Source organism: Pyrgilauda ruficollis, unplaced genomic scaffold, assembly GCF_017590135.1.
Source record: "Pyrgilauda ruficollis isolate IOZ18807 unplaced genomic scaffold, ASM1759013v1 scaffold17, whole genome shotgun sequence".
Taxonomy (NCBI): domain Eukaryota; kingdom Metazoa; phylum Chordata; class Aves; order Passeriformes; family Passeridae; genus Pyrgilauda; species Pyrgilauda ruficollis.
Window position 1 is genome coordinate 2186594 of NW_024515875.1, and position 18342 is coordinate 2204935.

The 18342-nt window shown below is 37.6% G+C and overlaps 1 protein-coding gene across 4 annotated transcripts in view; it reads right to left on the minus strand.

Annotated features, from left to right (window-relative positions):
* The window catches only part of CBLB (Cbl proto-oncogene B), a 127706-nt gene that overhangs the window by 61320 nt on the left and 48044 nt on the right, over positions 1-18342 (minus strand). The window lies entirely within an intron of this gene.

The following is an 18342-nucleotide window of genomic DNA, read 5'->3' on the forward strand; positions in this document are numbered from 1 at the left end:
AGAAGGAAGAATTTATACTAATTAGACAGCTTATACATTTAAAAAAATCCCCAACCAACAAAGAAAACAAAAAAACTACCCCACACTCAAAAATCTAAAGTTATATAGTTTTGTATGTGACAACAAACTTGTTTCATTCCAGGTTTCCAGAAATATAAATATGGCATAGAACTAGATTTACTCCTTTTTCCTATGATAGTTTTTTTTTTTTTCAGCTTTCTCTTAGTGTATCTTCTTGTTCTCCTTTCAAATGCTCTCTAGTTAAAACTTGCTTTCAGTAGCATATTATAAACAAAAATCTTGTTGTAAACTAAACAAAAAATCAAGCTTCTTTGCTATTGTCTCATTTCCATACATTTTCCAAGCTTGTATCAATTAATCAAAAATTACTTGGCTTTTGGCACAGAAATCCCATCTAGTGCAAAGAACAAAGAATCTTTAAATGCAAATAATCCTCCTCTACAGAAAAATCTGTTGGAAATGGTGAGGAGAGGAGAAAAGAAAGAAGAAGGAAACTTTATGAGAGCTTATGCCTGGAGATTCCTTGATGCTCCTTGCAGGAAAAAAAGGGCCATTTCCCAAGCTAATATACAAAACAGAGGAGACTGAGCAGTTTCTGATGAAGGATTTGTATTCTTGCGAATTCTACTGGAGTATTTTAATGTGTTAGAAGTGTCCTATGTATGTAAAGACAGTTCAGCTTTAACCATCTCAGGTATTATTTAAAAATTACACAAGCAATTTAATGAAAACCACACTAAAATGCTTATCAATCATGTAATTTACAGCCTGTTTAAAGACAGTATTTTAAATAAATTCAAAATTTCCTTGACACATGGAAATATTAATATAGACATTTATTTTAGTTGAACATATTTCCTGGGGTCTTCCTAAAAGAACGCTCAATTTAGCACTGAGGTGGTAATTATTTCAACTACATTTGTGAGCTTTATAATAGAGATTTCTGTGGAAGCTGTGTTGCAAATTTACTATAGGTTTTACTACCAAGAAAATGATGATAAAGTTGTTGTGAAAACATAAGTAATTTAAAACAAACAAAGCAATCCCCGATGAATACACTCTCCCTTCCCTCAAGATTAAGAATAGCTATAGGGCTAAGTCACTCAGAGTCCTCTAATTCCTTCAGCAAATCAGATGTCTATAATTATGAGGCTCAGTAGTTCCTTGCTCTCCCCTCCTCCTATTTTCTTTGTATTTTAATTACACCCATGTATTCTTTATTATTTTACTCCTCAGAACTCAAGCCTGATACAGAGGAGCAAGCAACAGCTTTTTTCATGTGGCCTCCTTGGTCTGTGCTAGACCCGAGATTAAACAAGAAGCTTTCTGTACTTGGGACAGATGGGAACACAACTCGGTGCAAGTTTGAGCAGAGCTCTGCCTTGCCTGGCTCAATCAGTGTCCCACATTAGCGTGCTGTGCTGCAGGGGCTATTTTCAGGTACAAATTCACCTAGTGAGCTTGCTGAATCCCTGAGGCTGGAGCCCTGCAGTGAGTTAAGGGATGAAGTCACACAGAGGGGCCAGCTGGGGCACTTCCTTGCCCAGAGGGCGGCGTGTGTCTGTCCCTGCAGAGGCACTGCCTGCTGGGCACAGCTGCACAGGACACGGCCACAACCAACAGCTGCCAGGATGTGGGCAGCAAATGCACAAATGGGAGAGACACCCATCCAAAAGGCTCCATCTAAATCACAAAGCCCCTTCCTTCCCTCTTAGAGCAACACCAGTCACTAAGTGCATCAGGACACTTCTGTTCCAGTATACAAAATCATAACGAAAGGAAAAAAGTGAAATTATTTTTGGTTTGCTTTTGTATAAACAAGAAAAAAATAATTTAACATCTGAGACAGCTTCTTTTTATCTGATGGCAAAGGTGAAACTTGAAACCAACTAGAAGCTTGTCTGTGCTTGAACATACATCACAACATGTACAAACAGTAAGAGATGACAAATTCCTGGTAATTTATATGCAGGACATCTGTTTTTTTCTCTTTAATTTTGATTCTTACTCTATGAGATCATTATCTCAAGTCCTTCTTTGGTATCAAAAAGCCATGATAAATCATGCCTCAATTTTTCACTTACCTACTTTTTCTTTAGAACTGCAAAGCGCATATTGTACCGTTTTTGCTCAGATATGCTTATATGATACTAGATCTCAGTCCCTTCTTGAGGCAAAGATATAAAGCTCACTGATTTCAGAAATGATTTTCAACAATTATGATGCAGATATGATGGCACTGGGGTGGGCCAATGATTCTCCCTCTCTGGGCATTTCACTTGCCTGAAGATGTCTATCCATTTCAGCAATGTACTTTTCCTGCCTTGGGGAGGGCTTTCCCAGGACACCTCAGGAAGCATGTACTCCACTTTATCAGACCTGGCAGTGTGTGTAGCTGCATTTTTCAACTTAGGATGGTTCCCTTCCTTCCCCAGTATGAAGGATGGAGCAGCGTCAAAAATTTTCCATCTTACTTTCCATTTGTAAGTTTAAGATAGGGTATTAATTTGAAAAAAAACAACAACTAAAATCATCAAGGTTTGGCAATTTAGTGAATAATTCTAACAGAAGCCAAAGAACTATTCAATCAGAGCACTTATTTTAGGTCTCATTGCCACCATGAGACTGTAAAGAAACCAGTCTGCATCTCTTGCAGTAACGAAGGCTTTCTTCTCCAGGTCACAGCAAAGACTGATGCAGTGGCAAAGGGACAATTACACTGGCAGCCCAGTGGAGCAGAAGAGCTGAGCAGATAGAGATATGCTCCAGAGACCCTTTGACTCACTGGATTCCAGCAGGGGAGATATCCTAAGGGATCACAATGGAGCTACAGCTCAAAATAACACCATCCAAATTATACACAAATAGTGGTTTTAATGCCTCAGCAGCCAGCCTTCAGGGTTTAAAATGATAATATACTTTCGCTGGCAACATGAGGCTGGTTAGAGGTGGAACTTCTTTCCTTAGCTGTAGAACAGAGCACAGACATTTTATCTCTGCAGAGAAGGGATTTCATACTGATGAGAAAAATCTTAACTTTCTGAAATTAAAATCAAACAACACTGCTTTACACAACAGTGAAATTAGATGATCATTCGCCAGTATATAATAGCTACTGTGGTAAAATATAACAATATGTTAACACTAAACGATGTTATATCAACAGCATTTTATGTAACATGCAGCATAGGTCTCATTTATATTACTTGCAACACATTTAACACCTCCTAGCTTATGTTTTCCTTTGATTCAAGCTTAGATTTTTGCTACCTTCCTTTCACCGAGTCAAACTAATGCCATACAGGTCAAATCCCTTGTAGAACTTGATTTCTGAAGTACCATTTTGTCAGTCATAGTCATAGTCTATGGTTCTTTGCCAACCACCTTTGCCCATGATAGATCTACCGAAGAACTGACATAGTCTGAATCAACCCCAGAACACCTAAGATACAAAGATTAAATACTGAATTTTTATTTCACATAAACTTGTAAAGATCTACTGAATCAGTAAGCATCTTTTGGTTAATGAGAAAGATGCATTTTTTTTAAATTTCAAAATGAATCTGTCTTTTGAAGTTATACCTTATCAGCAAGATTTCTAAATACAGAGCAAAGCCTGAAGACAAGAATTTTGGGTTTCTTCACTTCTCAGCAAATTACTATATTCTGAATCAATTTTCTCTTGAACTACCAAGAGTGAGGCCAGGCTAGATCTGCAAAGATCTAAAAATTGAAGGAATTTTTAAATACAAGTTATATGCAATGTGAAAACAAGGCTTGATAATGGAGATACTATAAACTCCCAGCCAAACCAAAACAGCAGCAGCAGCTGACTAGTAGGAGGTCGGAAAGCAGTCCTGCCCTCCTGGATCTACTGAAAAATGAAGTGAAGCATGATCAACATGCAATACCATAGATAGGTTTTGGCTGTGTCAACTTTGTAATCACTGCATGAAGTTAATTTTACTTGCTGGAAGGCAGTATGGTCCAGCAAACAGGACTGGACAGGGAATTAGGCAGCGTCACTTCCTTTCTGCCACTGCCTTTAATTATGAGGTGGAAAGAACACCTGAGCCCTGCATTTACTGCAGGACATGGATGAACAGAACAAAATGCTCAGAGAGCTCTAAACTTGGAGAGCTCTGTACAAAAACGCATGGCAGATTCAGCCTGTGCATAAGTACACAAAGCAAAGCATCCATCTGTGCCCTGGTCCTTCAGAATTATTGGAGGTCACAGACAATAACCAAGACAAAGTCATTTTAACAATAAATACTTGTTACTCCTGCAAAAACTTGAAAATATGTATATCTAGCTACACACTACATGTATATATAATTTCAGCTTTCATGCCTATGTATTACCATGCCCATGAAAAAAAAAATAAAATTAACAACTACAAATATTTCTGAAAAAAAACCCTCCAGTCTGGAAAAGAAGGAGGAATGTATACCTCTGCAGTTATTTATGTCATTCCAAAAATTAGGTTATTGCTGGATTTCCTTCTTCATTGCCTCTAGGAAGTGTTTAATCTGTCTGCATCCACACTGATGCACTTTGTTAAACAATCACCTGCAGTAATAAGCAATACACCAACTTTCCAACTCATAATATATAACTCAATCACCCAGCATGGAATAACGGACTTCAGAGTTAGAATAAAATCTGTTTGGCAGTTAAGAATATTTTCCAGATAGAACTTTCACAAAAGTACACCAAACTACTCCTAAATAACAGATAATTCCTCTATAATAATTTTATAGAATAATCATACAAAGACAGCTCTCTTAGCTGGCAAAACTGCAAATCATAACTGCATAGGAACTAAGATGAAAGAAAGTTTGAAATATGAATTTCATAAGGTGAGTTGTTTATTTTGACTTCTAAAAATCCATCCACCCCAAATATTAAAGCCTCAAAATCTAAAGCATATGTGCAGAGCTCATTTCACTTAATTAGTTCTATTAGAAACAGATTTCTGATCCATATGCTTGATTGTGGTAAAACACAAGGATTCTACAAAATACATGTTACTAATCCAAAGGAACAGAACAGAGTCTTGTGATTCAGGTACAAAAGAGGGAAATGAAGACCCATGTTTTGAGCTCTGTAAGTCCACTCTCCCAGAGTTCAGAATTTATGTTTTGTGACTCAGATTTCAATTGTGTGAAAAAAGCTCTTCTCATTTTTATTTTGCCACCATGAGAACTATCATAGCTGCTCATAAAACCCCTTGACAGATGATACTTCTGCCACTAGCTACTGATAAGTGACTCAAATATGAATGCACTAAGTCCACGAAAAAATACAGAAGAGAAAAAATCTGAAGGAACATGTCAATTTTTTAAGATCTCCAGAACATACAGGAAAAGGACTAAAAATTATACATGCCGATAGTGGTTCACTCTTCATAATCCAGTATAACCCTGAGTCATTCACCCCCCTTCCTCTTCTAGAACTTCCCTTCTCAGAGACAGGAAATATAGGAAAAAGAATTAGTAAAAAAACCTACAAAAAAAAAAAAAAAAAAAAAAAAAAAAAAAAAAAAAAAACAAAAACAAAACAACCCCACAACAAAAAAAAAAATCCCCCCTCCCCGCAAAAACAATAACACTTCCACAAGAAAAGTAAAACAACAAAACAAAAACCTCAACACTTCTTTTTTAGAAATCTACAGGTGTAGAATGCAGTCAGATAATCTGAACAATGGAGTATTCCTTAACACTTTAGAGGAAGCAAAGGAAACCAAAGGTTCCTGTCAACATGCTTGCAGAGATAAAAAATGCCTACCATCATATTTGGCAATCAGATCAACTCTGTTTCTGTGCAATGATTATTTTTAAAAGCTATATAAGGACAGGGTATTGTTCAGAGACCAAAGTATATGAGCCTATTCTTGGGATGAAATGTCCCTGGGACTAAGAATAATCATGAGCTCTATTTCCTACTTTTGCCACTGACTCATGGAAGGAACACATACAACTAAACTTTGATGTGTTGTAGTAGTCCTCATCTGTAAGCTGCTCCACAAACAAAACCTAAAAAACTGCCTTAAACACAGCAAGATTCAGCCAATAACTAAATTTATCACATATCAAGAAAAAAACAAAAAACGCAGAAAAACCAACTAGTATGAAATTGTAAGAAACTAACTGGAGGAAACTATTACATTTCTTTGAGTCCTGGAGGAGCTGGGTTTATTACAGGTAGGAAAGCAGCATCCTTCCTTGAATGAACCATCCTTCCTCTTCATCGGCCTCTTTGTGACAGATACAAGGAATATGGTACAAGTCTACGCTATTCACAATGGATAGCGAAAGGAAGAAATGGCAGACTTTGGGTATATATTGGGCAAGGACGATTTGGAAAATAAAAAGCTGATTCCAATGTCACTTTGAATTTTCCTCCATCTTTTCCGTTGCTTAGAAATCATTTTACACTGATACACCAACTTTCACCAGCAGCCTGGTTCCTTTTGCTCTCATATTTTAAAGAAGATATTAAAATGGAAGAAGGCAATGCTTGAAGAATTCAAAATTTTGTTTCATCTTGTGAAACTGCTTATCAGCTGTCATTGCTTTTACAGCAGATATTTATTGCACAATTTATACAAAAACCAAGAATTAACTTAATATACAGTTGCTTAGTAAAGAAAGTGGAATATAAACACAGAGGAAGGAAGAAAGCCAGGGTTTTTGCCAATCTATAATACTCCACAAACTGATGAGTCTGCCTACTCACTGCTCTCTCAAATTTGAGCTGGAATGCCACTGTGCCACCAACATCTCTTCAGCAAAGTTCTATCCAAGGATTATGTTTGCTTTTTGCTAAACAAATGCTCCATACAGCAGCAACCATGAACAGCTCTTGTTAGTTGGGCTTTAGGCCTTACAGTCCAATTTTTGAAAATGTCATTACTTCCAGTTCTGTACAAGGGGCATTTATCCACACAGATAAATGTCTCAAGATACTCCTAAACCATTTACATTTCTTTCCTCACTAGCCCTCTGGTCTATGAAGTAACAAATATAACCATGGAATGAAAATCTAAGAAGTGCTGGCAGGAGTAAGAAGTAACAAAGGAAACACAGTCTGCATACAGCAAAATGTGAGTCATCAAAAATAAAGAGGTGTGTTGACAAGCTAAAGATTTAATAATCTTGCCCATAATTACTTATGCAGAAGGATAGAGGTTACAAAACAAAAAAGACCTCTAGAGAATGCTACTCTGAAAGCAATTTGCATAAAAATGATCTGAATATTTACAAGTACAAATACTTTGTGAAGGATAGTCAATCCCGTAACATTTTAAGTAGCAACACAAACTAAGAGCTAACAGACTTATTGATTTTACTACCAAGACTTTCAATGGACCTACTAGATCATCAGTACAGAACACCTGATTTAACATTCCAAATCTAACACATATACAGATTTAAAAACTGAGCTGGGCATTGGCCTTTTAGTTTTATTTTCTACTTTTCAACAGTCCGTTGCTTTTGTGCTGTGGTTCATCAGTAACAATATGTTGTTCAAGCACGGCTTGCTTTCTCCAACTTCCTCCCATAGACATCTTTGTGTATAATGTTCCAATATTATTTGACTAAGCACTAACTTAAATCTAAAGCCTGATATCCGTATGTATAAATGAAACCGAAGTTGTCACAGAATTCCCCAGGAAAAATAGTAAACTCAGTCTTCGAAAAGCTGAACTAATTCACTAAACACAGAAATACAGAAAACTTGTTAAAAATGCAAATGAATTAATGTGAAAATAGAAGACTGAATTAGCACCCTTTCACCATCTTCCAAAGCCTTTAAGTGGAAGGGATATTCAAAACAACACTTGGCCAAAATAGGTGTGATTGGTATAATTTTTTGGTACCCTATTAGGCCAGTAAACACCTTGAATTGCACTGCAAAGTGAGGTCACTACTATTATTCATACTATCCATGTACTGGAAGTTTAACTGATACTACCAAAAGGTGTTAATACATCCCCATATAACAATCTTCCTCATAATTCTTGTAAGGAGCACTTGGTTTGAAGGTTATTTGTGCCATGGATAGAGCACATCTGTGCCAGGCCAAGCAAAGCTGTGTGCAAAAAAGGACCCTGCTACATGGACCAACTCAAGTGACTCTAGAAGGGATAAGAGGCAGGCTGAATTTGGCACAATTCCTGCCACAGCCAACGCAGCAGCCAAAGGCCAGGGCTGGCACAAGGAGTACTGATGTGGCTGAATGCTTATCCCCTTACAGTAATCGAGCATGAGCAAAGTGGTTTAGTTCTGTGTCATGCTTCATCTAGTTTGCCGTCAAGCAAAAACTCAGGAAACTCAGTGGTTCTGAGGTGCTAACACCAACAGAGCACATGTGCCGTGCAGCACCCCGAGCAATCCTCTTCCTGTGCAGGTCTGCCTACCATCTGAGCAGCAAACAACTGATGATGCTTCACTTCACTGGCCTGCAGTGTGCTCATTTCCTCCACAGAAATACTCCAGAACATGGACTCAGGCTTCTCCTTCCAGGGCTTTTTATTCAGACTATTACCTCACCTTAAAACATGCTGCTTAAGGTCGTTAAATGATGTTTTCTAAGTAAAACAAACTATAGAGAGATTCATAAGCATTCTTAGCAACAGTCAAAAATTTACTTTAAATTCAAAACCTACCAAATTTTGCAACAGTACAGATTTTTGAGAAGACAAATATTTCTGATTGTTAGAGAGTGAATCCAAAATTTTACAGGCCTACTGCTCATCACACTAAATGTGACTGTGAAAAAAATCTGCAACACAATTTAGCCATATTTCAAAGCAGGACTGGTAAATACTTCTTTCTGACATTAAGGACTTTTGGCAAACTAATATCCATAAGCATCTTTTTCCATTTATGTAATTCTCAAGTACCTAAATCCATTTTTGATATTTAACAGGAAACGGCCTTTGGATCCTATGTGCCTCCCAGTACTTCTGGTGAGACTGACACAAGTTTGGCTGAATGGTGGAACTGAGGGAAATCTTATCCAAGAAGGCCCAAAACAAAATGCAAAATTCTCAGCTCTGAATTCTGAGCTCATGGTACCTGACTAAACATATGAAACACCTGCAGGACAAAACCTAAGTTTGAGCTAGCCTGCAGCTGTGAGGCACAGATCTAATTCTTACATAGGGGGCTTTTAACACCAATGAGGATAGAATAACTCTCAATTTCTCTTAGCAAAGCCCACAATGAACTCAGAAAGAAAGACGAGATGTTTGATTCAAGAGCAAAGAAGACAGAAGATAGAGAAGGGAGACGGAAAGAAATAGATGGCAACATTGTACTTAGAGAAACTTTATTCACAAGGTATGATAATGCAGAGCAGCATAGGAAAGCCCATGAGAAAAAGCCAACACTTTTACAGAAAAGTTTGAACATCATGAAAAAAATTAAACTATAAGGAGCTGTATTAAACACCAGGAACAAATGCACCTATTTTGCAGTTGCTATCTAAGTGAACATCTCCTCTATGCATTCAGGCCTAGCCAGGCAACAGAGCCATGGAATAAAAAAATCTCATACTGTATTTAGAGACAGTCAAAATGTACAAACCCAAAGGGGATCAAGCATGGCCACACACAGAATCTTATTCCTGGCAATTCTTCTGAGACCTTACCTTTTCAGTTATGATTTTTGTTTGTATGAGTGGTAAGAAGTGCAGTAGTATTTTTACTGATCAGACCTTCTAATGCAGATAAGGGATCTAAAGGGAAGTTTTAAAATAACATCCACTTTCTTGCATTAGAAGTGTATAGAAGTATCAAAACTGCTGTATTTTTAAAACTGCTGTAAACTGCAGAGGTGGTTAGTAGCTGCTGTGTCACACATGGTTTCCACTGAGTGCAAGACAACAAGCTGTCCCAGCGTTCCTAACAGCCTGGTCAAAAAGGAATTTTCCTGGCTAAGCTACTTCTGAGACTTGATCGAGAAAAAATACTGAGCTGCACATTTCGCCCTAGAATTCAACTTCAGAAAAATCCTTGGATTTTACTTTTTGAGCCTCTTGTGCATCATCACTTCTATTTATTTGCTCTGTGTCAGCGATAGAAGCCTTTCATCAAAAGCAGAATTGTTTTACAAAAACCAACCCTCTTCATCCCTCTTCATGTAGCTTCATGTCAAAAGTCATCATTAAATGAGTAGAGAAATTTTCCAGCTCTACACTTTAACAAATGTATTTTTTACAGACCCAGACCTTCAAATATATAGGAATTTTGACCCTAAGCCCTGAAATCAGATTCCACATAGGCAGATGCTCTCATTACAGCATTCTAAGTGTTATCACTAAAGCATTCTAAGAGTATTTTAGACCACATGAAAACATGATATTTATTCAAAATGGAAATCCAAGTGAAAGCTATATAACCCATCAAAATATAATAATCAGCCTTCAAACCACGTCTCAAGTTATTGAATTCCTATCAAACATATAATAAAAATTTCCATTAGATGCACTCTAATCAAATCCACCTGAAATCATTCACTGAAAATAATTTATACACCACTTAGAACTGAGATGCTGCTAGTTTGCAACAGTCAGGTAACAGAAATCTGTGTCCCATAGCTAAGCAGTGTCACACAAATGCATATGGCACAAAAATATACAAAATAAGGTATATGAAGTCCTGAAACTGTATGTGGGTCTCAGAATAATCACTGGGGTTTTATTTAGTGAGAGACTGTAAAGTTACTGGCATTGAGAGAAGAAAACTATCATCTCAAAAACAGTAAACAACCTATTCCCTTTCACATACACCCTGGGGCACTCAGTCACCTGTCCTCCTGCATATGAGGAGCACACCTGAACCATTTAAAACCAGATACACTGCTGCCACATTGCGTTAGGAACTTTATCTGTACAGAACAGCAGAGAGAGAAATATCAAATCCTTGGTTCCAAAATGCCACTTGAAGTGATGCTATACATACTTATGGCCCTTGAGGATCAGGTCAGTGTGCATCCAACAGGACAGTTAGGAATAATCTGGCATCAACAAATACAGCACAGACCTTGGTCAAAGTCTAACAGATTTTATAAGATGTGTGATTTCACACTAACTATAAAAAAAGTACAGCTGGCTGAAATATTTTTATCAGTAATTTGGAGAGTAAAAGCAGGCACTAAAACCAACAAGGATATAGCTAGACAGACAGGTGTGTTTTTCATGTAAACAGAGGCAGAATCTTTGCCTTCAGGAAGTACTGATGTCAAATCTCCAAACAGAAGCTGTCCATACAAATCAAAATACACCATTTTGCCTCTTCACTCCTTATCTCCCATGAAAAGCAAAGGAAGAGAACAGAACGAAAAAGATTGAGATGTTATTTGCAAAAAATTCCTTTCCTTTTTTTGGTCTAAAGTACAATAACCATGAAGAAATTTGTACCCTGACCTGGTTTTTTGGTTTTTTTTTTTTTTTTTTGTTTTTTTTTTTTTTTACATGAAGCTATTCAAAGACTATAAGGCTGACAGATAACTGCAAATAGCTGCAGTGACTGCACAACAAAAACAGATGTAGTTCAATATATGTGAAGGCATAATGTATTTGAACAAAAAAATCTTGACCTGATGTAGAAAATGGCAGTCTCTGAGCTGTCCATTGTCACTCAGAAGCAAAATTTTCAATTATGATAGGTAATTCCATGAAAATATCTGCTCAATGCTCATGAGTAATAAAAATCCACATCAAATATCACGAATTCTTAGCAAAAGAAGAGAGGAATAAACGCAGAAAACATACTTATGCCACCATGTAGAAACACAGTCGCCTGCTATCAAACCAGATAGATAAGAAACAGAGATAAAAGAGATACACTGAAAGCCAACGGAGGTTACCAAAGGTAAGAAATTGATACAAACTGAGCAGGAATGAAGAATGGTGGGACTCTTCATGCTGGATGAACCACAGAGGAACTCAGATAAGAGGTCTACAAATTGCAAATGACATAAGAAAGATGGATGAGGACTGACAGAAACTAGAACATTTAGCGAAGGTGACAGGAAGCAAGCTCAAAAAATCCCTGTTGCACAGAAGTTGTTGCCTAAGGGTACTGAGGAGGCAAGTTTAAATAGGTTTGAGGGGAAGCTGGGAAAACACCAGGAAGAGCTGCTTCACTGAAGGTTACTACAGTAACAATGCACAACAGGGTCAGGAAATCCCTTAGCTAAAAACAGCCGAAGGCCGAGAGAGTACTAGGGAAACATACTAAATTATACTTTTTTGCCCCATTTATTCTTCCTTAGGTATCTCCTTATGCTTAACACTGAAAACAAGAATGACTATAAAATGATTCACATCAGCCTCTGTCTTAAAAGCAAGACACAGTATTTAAGAACTAAAGCACATGGTTCATAGGTTTCCCCCAAAGCTCTTAAGTTCACTTATTTCACTCATACAATTTGATTGCACAGAACTTCTAATACCTGATCACTCATAAATTAATTTTGGATGCCTTGGTGAATGGAAGCATTCTACTGTTGACAATCATTCTTTTTCACCCCCATAACTGAGACTGGAAAGTTGAAGTTGCCCCAGTCACAGCCTGTATCATGAGCGTGGCTACGTGCTTCACCAGGAGAGTGGCCTGGAAAGGACAGGTGGTGGAGCAGCACTGCCCTTTAAAGGGCAGAGATTGAGAGAAGTACCAGGGTTGGTCAGGAGCAGAGCCCCGTTCTGTGCTTTACAATGACAGCTGCAACAAGAACCTACAAGGGTACTTGCAAACACTGGAGACGTGAGGAGTGTTAAGAGGGCTGGTGGTGAAATTGAATCACAGATGTCTTCGAAGATAATCAGTTTCAACAGTGAAAGCCAAGTAAGACAGCATTCCTAAATTAGATGAAGAGGCTCACAGAGGGCAAGCATCCAAAGAGAAAAGGTTACTACGCCACAGCTGTAGTGGAAACTTCCAAATTCTGAGCACCAATGTGAAAATCTGTATGTTTTACTTACTGCTAAATTTTATCACATGCAGGCCATTAAAACAATACACATTAATAGAATCACAACTGGACCCAAAATACACTAAAATTCCTTCTGGTAAAAATAGTTTTTAAGGCATGAAAGTTCCAGGCGTCACACCATTAAGAGCTTACTCCCCCAATACAACACTTGTGCAGTTTTGCCTAGCAAGACAGTTCACTTTGCTACTTGCAAAAGTAAACACTATGAAATTATGGATTCCTGGAACAATACATCAGTCTCTGAAAACAAATTGCTTTGAAACAGGAATGTAAACCTAAAGACAATACTCGTCTTCCCTCAAAAACTGGAATGTAAACTTAAAGACAATGCTGGTCTTCCCTCAAACCAAAGTATTACAGCTCTTGCTACCAAAGCAACTAAGAACAGGAGACGGAAATTGAAACAAACAAAAAAATCTCTGGATATTAAGACGTTCAGCTGAAAATTTCTAATCACTCTTTTTTTTCATGAATCATCCTTAAAATCACTGCACTAAATATCCTCACCACCTGGAAATACTTATATTAAGATTATATGAAATTATACTATATTTAGTGTGATTTACTTTCCCAACACTTCAATTTCTCTAATTACTTGAATGCTGTAGCTAAATTAAATACATAAATATACTCTTAAGAGCCATCAGGCTAAAATATTCACAGTCAAAAACATATTCCCACTTCTGTTTTTTCAGGTCAGCCATCTTGGGATAGGAAAGGAGCATTAACTACCAAAGAACAACGTGTATTTAATCACCCGTTGATACTATGAATAATGAGAGACAACTGTTTAGATCTGAAGGGAAACAGAACTGGAAAAATAAAACTGCATTCTTTCCATCTCTGGGAAGCTCAGAGCACCAGGTACCACAGCAGGTAGCCTGCTGAGGTTTGGCACCGTTTGAAATATCCTTGACAAAGAGCTTCACTTGGAGCGGCGTATTTGGTGTTGGAAGACCTTTCACCCATATTACCAGTTTTCATCCCACATAAAAGACATGTGACAAATACTATTGCTGTAATAAGACATATCTGAGTTACTATAAGAAATACTTGTGAGCAATAGCTATTGTTGGCTCTTACAGTCAAAGAAACTACAATGCCTCTATCCTCTAGTGACTGAAAAAGGATCATTATCAAAAAGAGAACAATTACAGCTAACAAGAGATAATGCTGGAGAAGCTTGTGCAGCCAACTTGAAAAACATCTCAATCTCTATCAGCAAAAAGAGTCCTTGGAAGTTTTTGTGCCCCAAGTCCCCACACAGCCTGCCCTGTCCCTGGATAGCTTCCCAGAAAAAGCAACGTCCTGTACACCAGTTTCCACCAGAAGTCCCACAGTACTCCTTCACTCCTCCTATTCCCTAATGGCTAAAAGTAAATTTTTCATCTGGCTCCCAGAGAAGAAAAAGGAAAGACTGTGAGAGGCAGACAGGAAAGGGGAAACAGAGAAGGCAAAGGCCGAATAGCGATCCTGGAGCTTCTTGTTTCCCACCCACCAAGCCACATTCCACAGCCCCACAAGGGAGAGACCCCCCTCTTTGGTACAGAAGATAAAGTAGTATCTGCCATGGAGCATTCTCTTACAGAATGTGCATTCGTGGAAAAGACTGACGCAAAACATGAAATATCCAGTGTGTTGTGTTCATGTGCTCATACCAGTCTAAAGCCCACTGGTAAACATTTAGAAAGAGAAAGAACCTTACCCTATGTTAATATTCTGACACAAAAATTCCCAAAGACTTCTCCTGAGAGCTTGAGGATTAAAAGGCCTAGCTAGTATGTCATAGTGACTCATTGCTTAAATCCAGAACATTAAAAGATAAGCTAGCCAGAAGAAACTTTACTTTTGCCATAAGTGATGTTAATTAAAAGGTCAAGAGATCTAGAGGAGGTATTGAGAGAAAAACTGCAGAAGGAGAAAATGAGGAGGACACTAAAAATATATATTTTTTAAAAGGTGGGGATTAAAGGAGGATAAAATAAAACCCTTTGAAAGCTGAAAATGAGAAAAGGATGAAAAGGTAGAAATGAAAAGTGCAAAATTTATGTCTCTAATTCTTCCTTCACAAATTTATAGTTCACATTTTCCTCCAGGTTTAGTCACCTTAATTGCACATATGATTCACAGCAGGATCCCTTGCTAGTAACAGAAGATTCATGATTAAGAAGGCATAGTAAGTTTCAATTTCAATAGCTAAGACCTCAGTATATCTGAAAAAATTATTACAGTCAAAATGCACAAGTATGTGAAGAATAACTCTCAATTTGATTTCTCCATTTCTTGCTTTTTCTACAGTCTGGCTGCAAAGAGTCTAGTAATAACAGCAACAATGTACTAACACTGAGCAGTTCATCAACATCTCACACTAGTTGCACATAACTCTCTTAGGAGAATATGAAAGCTATTTCTTTCCAAAAGCAAGCCCTTAGTATGTGTTAGAAACAATATAGATAATTTTTGATTCAGGCAGTGCTAGGCAGCACTTTCAATTCGTAACATTACTCAAAGAATCACAACTGTGGAAATAAGAAAATGTTTTTAAAATACTTAATTCTGAAGAGCCTGCTTTAGCTTCCCTTAAATGTTTTTAATAGTATGTTTAAGGAAAATGCCACAGAGACAACACGGCTTCTTTTGGAAGAAAGGGCAATGCTAAATAAATAATTTCTTACCTAAACTGTCAGCTTACCTATTGGTAAATTTGAATGACAATGAAGCAATAGGAATGTGTTCAAGAGGGGGGACTGTTTTTCCTGCAGACCAAAGTTGATCCCTCAACTACAAAGTTTAATCAGCCAAAATGGAGAACACTAACACTGCAGAGAATCTCTGAAACAGCCATGACCCTCTGGGCAGCTGCTCGGAGGTCACAGACATTTTGCTGCAGGCTGGGGATTTGAGCGTGTCATGTGCTGTTTTAGCTTCCCACACCTGTGCCTGTGCAAATTAACCACCAACAAGTGTAAAACATCAACTCCATCTCTGTACAGCTGCAAGTACGTAGGTGCTGCTTACCTGTGGCTCAGGGCCATCCAGTGCCATGATCCTATACCACCATTTCATGCTCATACAACTCACAGTTAATTCCTCAACAATGGGTATTTAAACACAACATTATTTTTATCATCAAGGCTGGGGGTGGAGGAAGGGAGCCAGAGCAGGAGATCCTAGAAGCATTCAATAAAAACATCCACCCCACTGGTACCCACTGGGAAACCTGAGCTTTCAAGCTGTATGGAAGGAATTCCACAGTCAATCCACAGAACTCAGTGGATCCTGCTGTAAACAAGTCTTGGCTGAAAATAATGTTCATCCCACTACAAATCTGGTGCTATATTCAGAATAGATGGCCTAATTTCTACCTAGCTTTCTGAGTGCTTATTTTTGAAAATTATTGAAAGGAAGGCCCACTGAGAAGCTACAACGACATTAAAAAAAAATAAAAAAAAAAAAAAAAAAGGAAGAAACAACATTAAATGCCTTTGATCTAAAATTATGCTTTTTCCCCAGGTAATAGGATTGTCATAGAAAAAGGCTTCCCTTGTTTTAAAAATTAATAAAACCATATGCATTTATGCTTTGTTTCAAGAACCATTATATCAGAGCAAATTATTTTAATAGTCTTTGACTTTTTACTACTTAGATGTACACTATCTCACAAACCTATAGAACTGCAAATATATCCACTTAGGATAAACCAGAAATTTCCCTCTGCTTGCTCAACGACTTTCTCTGTTAAAACAAATCCAGACTTACATTTTTTTGTCTAAAAATTAAAGATTTGAAAAAACTTTGAATCAGATATTTGTCAGGTAAACACTAGAAAGAAGCTTCTATAAAACTTGACTTACAGCTGACAGCATTCTGTGCCACCATGAAGCTGAGACCCTTTCAACCTGCAAATTTAGGAGATAATGGAAAGACACAGAAGATAAATCACCATATGAGTTGCTGTTATAGGGCTTACCAACACCAGTATGTGTCATTGAAGCATTAGTCCCAATCACTCAGCATTTCTCAGACTGCAAGGACTTACTCCCAGATCCAGAACTTAAAGTGACACTATTTTAATAGGAGCCACAAGACTTCCAAGTCCATCAGGTTAAGTGCTAAGGGACAAACACTTCATCTCCAGTATTAAGAGAGTGAGTTAATCTGCATTAGTTACTGTATTATAAATTCCTAATCCAAACAGAGATCTCTAATTTTAATGAGCTGAACTATGAGGCAGCCTCAGGCAAGGGTTATGCTGATTTTGTTTAACAAAGAACTTTGTTGCAGATATCCTGCCTCTGCCAGATTTTTATGTGAAGCAAGTATCTTGTAACTTTCCATCGGCTCATTAGCTCATCCCCCACCATTTCTCTCAACAGCAAAGCCATCTATATAGACTCAAACAAAAGCCAGAAACCCTCTTTTCATAGAGGGCTACAGCCTGCAGCAGCCAGCACTATCAACTAAAATCTTGCCCACTGCATAACAAGGATTAAAAAGAGAGAGGTTACAAGGAGTATTACTCCACAATTTATTATCTGTCTTCTGACAACAGGTAGTAAATCTTTTTCCTAATTATTAATCGTCAACGACTGACTTTTATGATGATTAGCTTCCATTATAATACACTGAAGGATTAACAAGGTCCCTCTTAAAGATAATGACAGAAAAGCTGAAAACCAAGACCAAAAATATTTCCTCAATTTAAGAATTCCTCATCCAAAGCTTCACTATTCATACAGGTTTCCTGGGATTCGTTTTCTCCGTGTCTGAAAAAGTTTCAGCTTGTGGAGAGGAGAGAGATATTGTTTCCTGAAAGCCCTTCAGAACAAGTGTGTTTGTTCTGGAATACCCTTGGGGCACTCACTGCCCCTTGCACACCACCATTTACCCTCTGGATAGAGTGGGGCTTGGCAAAACATTCTTCAGCAGAGAACAAAAGACATGATATTAGTTCTTCATTACACAGGACAAGGTGATCCTTTTCTTACAAAATTCATACAAATCATAATACCAAGAATATATGCAATATATGGTGGGATTTACCTGAAATCCATGTCATAAAAACGGTGTGCTGTTTCTGTGTGGTAAATGTCACATTAGCACATTACATACGAAAAAAAAATTCTCTTCTATTCCTAACTTTATATTATCTGCGTAGTCTACCACATTCACCTTTGCCCTTTGGTATTTTCCTTAGATTACTTGCATTAATTTTAACATTTATTCAGCTGAATTGAAAGGTATTTTTCAGTTACAAGTAGGAGTGAGGTAAGTATCAGCTATCTATATAACTAATAAACTAGTTCTGTCCTAT